At 39.2% G+C, this 7,309-nt stretch overlaps 1 long non-coding RNA gene across 1 annotated transcript in view; it reads right to left on the bottom strand.

Annotated features, from left to right (window-relative positions):
- Positions 1-1,604: 1,604 nt before the first annotated feature.
- The window catches only part of LOC130593821 (uncharacterized), a 43,732-nt gene continuing 38,027 nt past the window's right edge, over positions 1,605-7,309 (bottom strand). The window contains exon 4 of the long non-coding RNA XR_008970883.1: positions 1,605-1,817. This is a non-coding gene — a long non-coding RNA (uncharacterized LOC130593821). The remainder of the gene's footprint in view (positions 1,818-7,309) is intronic.

The following is a 7,309-nucleotide window of genomic DNA, read 5'->3' as shown; positions in this document are numbered from 1 at the left end:
TGGATGCATATCCAGGCCCTTGGGACTGTGTAGGCAAGGGCTGCACAAAGACATCAGCTCCCAGAAGCACCAATGTAAGCACAGGCCCCAGGAGCTCACTCCTTTCTGCATAAAGTGAAAAATGTGATATGGAAGACATAGCTTTTAACATCCCTAAAGCCACTAGAAATTTCCCTCTTGCCACCATGGAATGCTGAGACTCGCAAAACTCACACAATGAGCACATGTGCTGGCACTGTAGGAAGCAGGAACTACATGGTATTGTAAGCTACATATAGATGCTAAAACTTAAGGCAAAAATTTCAAGCCAATCAGAGTGGCTTAAATTCTTCTTCTAACTAAAGGTGGGGTAGTTTGATTCTCACTTTGGTTCTGACTCTTGAACAGTCCCGCTGCATTTGCTGGGACTAGAAAGCCCTCAACTCCGTCTCATGTTTTGCAGGCACACAGCTACAGATTGGGATGCTGATCCAGGGCATCTTGGCTTGAGAACATCATTCTTTATCTAGCTGACTGCCAAGGACAGCTGTGATTAGTGGCTCTGAACATGACCACCTCTCTCTCACATGTTGCTTCCTTCTGTTGTGTTTCCTTTGCTCTCTCAGACTCTTGATGCTTGGCCTCCCAGAAGTTTTAATGCCAGCTGGCCAAGCCTGCCTGGACTGTGCAAGACCAGAAGTGAAAGATGGCTGCTTTAATATTAATAATTAGAAGACCACCTTAACAATCCCCAGTGCTGGCCAATCTGCTCAGATACCCTGTTCAAATTTTAGCCAGTAATCCCAGTATCACAGCAGACACAGTTGTATGTTACTGTCTCCCACCGACTGATTGAGGTTTGCATCTCACTTGAAAGTGGGACAAAAAGAAGTTTCTATTGGAGAAATCTCACTTCCCTAAGCATGACTGATCTGTTTTGCTCTGTATACCTCTTCTCTACCCCACAGCAACATATGGAGATATAGAGAATCAGGTATATATCACCTTGAGGACCTGTTCTCCATCTGTATTTTTTTTCCATGGCAAGTAATGATTTTCCTGGAACTCTCTAAGTTCTGGTTCCCAAGCTAAAGCTAATGTATCATACATTTAAAATATGTCAACCCATTGTAGCCCTCACAATAGATATATCAAAATTGAATTCTTTAAAGTATTTTACACATAGATCACTTTGGTAACATCAAATATGTTTTAAATGCCTTAGTTTTGTGCACTTTCTAGTTATTTTTAAATACTTGATCCAAAATGACAAATGATTCCTTTGGAAGATACATAACCTGCTGAGTATCTCAGAAGGGACAAAGGTAGGTATGACACAAGATATACAAATAGACACATCCTGTTCTGGGTTGAAAACTCACATTTTTAACAACTTCACATTTCTGTTAGGGTCACATTTAAATATAAGATCTTCTGGAGTCTGGATGTGGTCCGTGTTCTCCTAGTCTCTGCAGCACCCTATCAAGGCTTGCATGCAGAGCCCTCAGCCTAAAAGCATGAGTCTTAGTCATCATGTCTCTAAACAGTGCAAAGGAACTGCCGTGAATGAAGCTATTTGTAGAAACATTCTGACAGATAAAGCAGTCAGGGTGACTTACTTTGTGACAGGAACTGAGATGGACTGAAGGAAGAGCCATTGGCTCAAATAATGCAGGTAAAGTCTCACAAACCAAAGCAAAACCACAAGCAGTACAAGCAGCCAGAAGTCCCCAGAGCGCCAGTGTCCCGGTCCCAGCTCTGAGAAGGCTGCGTACACCACGAAATGGAAACGCTCAGCAACCTGTCTGGATAGTTTCACTTCAGCAGCAGAACGGCAGCTGGAGATATATGGAAATAAAAGTAAGAGTCATTCAGAAAAGTATATAAGAAATAGCAATTGCTAAAACACTGTAGAGTTCTGTTATACAGATAAACATGGCACAGTTTCTGATTGACCAATTTATCTAACAGTAGAAAACACATTTTTTCTGTTGCAGTCTGGGCAATACGTGGCTTCCTCCCAGAAATTATGCCTCTGCTTTTATAAAGAAAACATTTAAAACCAAATTTTTAAAAGTCTTTTGCTTTCATTTTCCATTTAATTTTTTCACAGATTGCTCTCCAATGAACACTTTATTACTTTTTTTCTTTCTGAGAAAATGGTAAAAGAACTTGTCATATATGTACTGGAAAAGTATTCATTTTATTGAAAAATGTGAACAGCTTGTTGGCATTTGGGTAAGAGAACTTCAATCAAATATTTCAGCACACAATGCAGGCTAAAACTCCTCTTTAAACTAGTTTCAAGTGAAAGAGAAAATAGAAAGCAACTTGCACTGTACAGTATTCTGCTACTGAGTGTGGCGTGATTTGCCCTTTAAGCTAATTACTATAATGCTTCAAAGGCACGGGGGGGGGGGGGGGGGGGAAGGAAGACGAAATGAGACGCAGAGATGCAGACTTGGCATTATGTTTCCAAGAAACTGCAGTCTCTCAGCTGATTTGAAGCTGAAAAGACAGTAGCTTCTTTGACCTTTTGAAACTTCTGTTATGATTATTTCCACTGATTTAAATGACTAAGCAGTTGAGATGTGCTCTAGAACCAAATATGATGTCATCATGCTCAAGCTGTTATTTATATTGATTAAGGCTTCTGAAAGTTCAGAAATATAAAGATCTTTTTGTGGAAGAAAACATGCTGACTTTTTAAAGTGTAGTGTATGACTTGAGAAGAAGCAACAGCAATACTTGTGCTGTACTTTACACCCTTAAATCTTCTATGCTATTTTAAAATATTTTCCTGCCTACACATATGAATTTTTTAAGTTGTTGCATACATTTCTTTCCCCAGCAGTCACAAAAAGAACTGTGAACAGCAGTGGAGAAAATAAAAGTATTCTGCATTTGGTGTAGGTTTACATGAAAAAGCAAAAAAAAATTAAACCCAAACTTGCCAGCCGTTAAGTTTGGATTTTGAGACCAGCCTTGGCATTATGCTACTCCTGATCCTCAGTATTGTGCAGGATGCATGTGTAGTAAGAAAAGGCATGCTGTCAGCCAACCCCTTTTCTCATGAGAAGGCTCAAGCTTTAGTTACTGGTTTGTCTGAAGAACAGGAGGAATCGTCAGGGACACACCACAAAAAAAAAAAACATATTTTATGTCACTAAGAAGGCCTCAAGTACAAATCACCAAAATTTTTCACAGAAGCAACTGTTGGGCTGAGATTTAATCCTTGCAATGGCTGAAGGTTGATCTGTCAGGGGTTTTGAAGGGCTTTTTGAGACACTGCAGTCCACTTTGCTTTTATCTTAATTAGTCGTAATGTCCTACTTTACAGACTTAAGGCCACATTATGAGTTACCTTCCTCATATTGTAGTTATTTACCCAGAGCAGTCTACAGGAACATCACAACACATTTCATTAATGTTATGAAATCACAGTCTAGGCTTGTGTGAGAAAGAGACAAAGAAAAATGTTAAATGAGAAATATCATTGACTGTGGTACTATACTACAATAGCCACGGCATCCTGAATGTTCTGAACTCTGAAGTTAGATTGCACTACATTTGCTTTAATATAAAGAAATTGTTATCTTTAATAACTTCCATCAAAATCTAATTTCAAGGTACTCAATCCTTGAGGAGAGTTAATAGGGCAGGATTAGACAACAGTTACTTTAGTTAGATCAAATAGTATATTGTTTGTGAAAAAAAAAACAAAAAAAAACAAAAAGAAAAAAACATATACGCTATCTTAGCTCATAATACGCTTCTGATCCTTCATCAAACAAGCATAATTACACAGATGTGCCACCCAGCCTCACCCATGTCAGAAATTCATATCCCAGAAGGATCACTGCCAATCTCCATCTCTGTGCCAAGAGCACAAGTAACCACGTATTTTCCACAAAAGTCTGGATTTAGATCACCACCTCATTTCATGTAAGAGTCATTTGCTACCAGATTATTTAGGATCAATTTACTAAATGAAGCTACTTCTGAACAAGAAACACCAGAGTGAAATGCTCAATATACTACCTGTAAATGTTTCAAGACATAAATCCTTCCTCCAACCCAACACACACATTGAGAAGGAGGACATGCAGCTCAGAATGCTGAAAACACTGAGTCTTATTTCATACACAACAGTGCTGGAGTGCCAGAAACACTGAGAAACACTAGGTTGTGAAGGTAAGATAAATTCTTCCTCACAGAGGCAGGACCTGACAATGAAATCAGTACTTTCACAGCAGTTTCATGAATACATTTACTCCAGCTCTGTTACTCATTATGTGGAAGCTGCTTGTGTAAGAACCATGAGCACACCATAAAAAGTGCGGCTATAAAACTTACCTAAGACTGAGGCAGCAGTGAAAATACTCAACCTGTGCCTTCATCACTTTATTTCTCCCCAGCCTACTTCCACTTTCAAGAAGTCAGAAGAGACCTAGTGTCTCCATCTCTAACCTGTGTCATCCTTGCTGAGATGCTGGCTCTCTCAGCAAGGGAATCCACCCACTCAACAAACTTTCAAAGAAAAGTAGAGAAATTCAGAACACATTTGCTGTTATCAAACCCTAGAAAGTTCCTACTGGCAATGACCCTGCTTAAACAAGCAGGGAATATCTATGATGTCTTCATTTCAGTGCAGCTTTCTTCTGAAAAAAGTAATAGCAGCCCAGAAACTCCACAGAAAGCCCAGCTTGCTGGAAGTCAAAGACATAAAAAAAAAATAAATCCATTAAGTAGAACCAAACAATATTATTTTTTACTTTTTTTAAACAGCAATTATTTTTCATGATTTTCTTCATACACCTTGATCATCATTCCAGTTTTTAAATCAAAATTAAAGTCCTCCTTACAGTTTAACTTGCCAGAAGTCCATATTCTTAGTGTCAGTTCTGCGCTGGCTTGTACTTCCCTGTGACTGTGTAACACCTTGACAAGAGCACCATCAGCAAAGAGCAGAAATTGATAGAAAATACAGCATACCCGTTGACTCAGTGAAGGCCCCAACCCATAACTGGAATCTCCTTACTTACTTTAAAACAAATTCAGTGGGCCCCAACTTACTTGTAAGTTACAGTAAACTATTCCCAAGTACTCATTAATCATGCTATAAGGCTGTTTACTGCTTGTCACTTCAAAACACTGGGATAAATTATATCCTTTATTGACTGTTTTGAAGAACAAAAAGGAAGAGGCTGAAACATGAAATGAAATGCACTAAACAAGTGGAAACAGCCCCTTTAAATATTTTTAGCTGGTGCTACTAGTGAAAGCTTGTGGGTGGAGTGACAGTGCTGGCAGATACAGTTTTCAGAATAGATTTATATAAAGTTGCTGTAGGGCAGAGAGCATGAGTATTACCTTTCAAAAACAAAACAACCCCCCTCACCCCACAAAACCAACAAATTTCAACCCTTGGGTGAAAACTATACAAATCTCCAAATGAGAAGCCACTTGAGCAATGGATTTATCCATGATTCCTTGGATTACTGGTAAGTAATTTGGCTCAATGTTTCTGTTCTAGGGCATTAGTTTTGCATTTTTTCTTTGCAAAATGCTGCAGTAACAAATAGCAGAGACCAGATTACCATAAAAGCAGGTCAATTATTTCAATGAAAATTGTTCAGAAGGAAAGAAACAATGCACAGATTCTCTTAAGCTACACTTGATGATGATGACAGAAAAGTAATGGCTGATAGAAGGCAGTGTGTACTGTTGGGTGACAGCTTTGCTGCTGACAAACTACGATGAACATTTGTATAATGCACTGCAAGAGTGGCACTTACAGCTGATGGTGTGGTAGGATCTCAGCTGATGCTTGTTCCAGAGCTACAATGGTATATACCAGCTAAGGTGTTCAGAATCTAGTCCTGGACATATCTGTTATTTACATTGCATAAAATAAGGCAAAATAAATGTTTTATGTTTCTCATAGAGCCAGAGATTTTAAGAGCAAATGCAGACATGAATTACTTTATGCAAATTACTTTCAGGGAATCACAGTCCTGAGAGCCCAAGAATCTGTGCCACATATTTACTCAGTTCACAAATAAAAAAAGACCCCTCTCCATCATCACCATAAATGGTAGGTATTTAAATTTGGCTGTGAAGTCCTTTGCAGCTCATCAAAGTAATGAAGATGCAGGGAGTGTTGCCCATTGTTACTGCAATAAACTGCTATACACTTTCAGTGGAAAAGAACACCTGAATCTGAAGGTACATCTTAAAATAATACACTAGTACATGTAGTCCTTAAAATGGAAGCCAGTTAAAAGCACCACTGATGAAGAATGAGGCAGAATAGAATCTGATTCATTTTTCACAACATAAACATATATATAATTATTTTTATTATTGTTATTATTATTTTATACCTTCTGCATAGTATTTTTTTCCATTATGGGCCTCATATTGCATTACAAAGAAATTGTCTTTATCCCAGGCTGTATCCTGATGGTACAAATAACTTTGCCCAATAAGCAAACAGCAGAGCTGTGAACTGCGCTCTGCTGAGTTACAGTCCATTATTCTATCCACTGGATTCCTAATGAAATATTTGTATGCAAAGTGAATATTACCAGGGAGAACATTTGCCTAGGATGAATGTACTGTTTTTTCTCATCTTTTCCCAAGATACACTTATGCATCATGGTCTTCAGTTTGCAAGTGCCAAGAAAGCAGGTACCACAAATAGTTACAAAGGCTGTCTAGGAGCTATCTGCAGTAAGACAGGTGACAAAAGACTTGAGGGGACATTAGGTAATTCCTTCACATACAAATGCTCATAAGAGATTTTTTTCTACAGCTTGCTGAAAAATCAAAAATCATGGTACAGAAGAAATGCTGGAAATCATGACAGGTTTATTTTTCAGGTGCACCTGCGGTGGAAAAAAGAAACTGCCAGAAGCATGCAAAATCCAAAAACGCTGAAGGAAGGCTTTAGGAATTAAGCATCCTTTCAAAGCAGGAAAAATAGCCAATAGCTGCAATAATTGTTTTGGTTTGCTGCAAAGAACATGACACAGGTATGCAAATGCATCTGGCAACACCCACGCTGCCCCACCAAGCTGGGGAGGAGGAGGGTGGTGGTAGCTGAGTTCCTTCCAAGGTCCAGGCTGTGCCAGCTCACAAGGAGATGGCCAGCAGGCAGCAAGCTCTGGATCAGCAACAGCACAGGTGTTTCTGCATCACGTGTATAGCCAGGAGCCAGAACAAACACATCAGCTGAGCTTTTCCCACAACCTACTCATGCCAACAAGCTCATGGGTTTACACACTGGCACAGCTGTTGCCTGGGAAGGACCACCGTGTTCTTCCAT

The sequence above is a fragment of the Pezoporus wallicus genome, unplaced genomic scaffold (assembly GCF_028554395.1).
Source record: "Pezoporus wallicus isolate ANWC-B61680 ecotype Strahan unplaced genomic scaffold, APGP_CSIRO_Pwel_v1 contig_818, whole genome shotgun sequence".
NCBI lineage: Eukaryota > Metazoa > Chordata > Aves > Psittaciformes > Psittacidae > Pezoporus > Pezoporus wallicus.
This window is presented reverse-complemented; position numbering and strand designations above follow the sequence as displayed.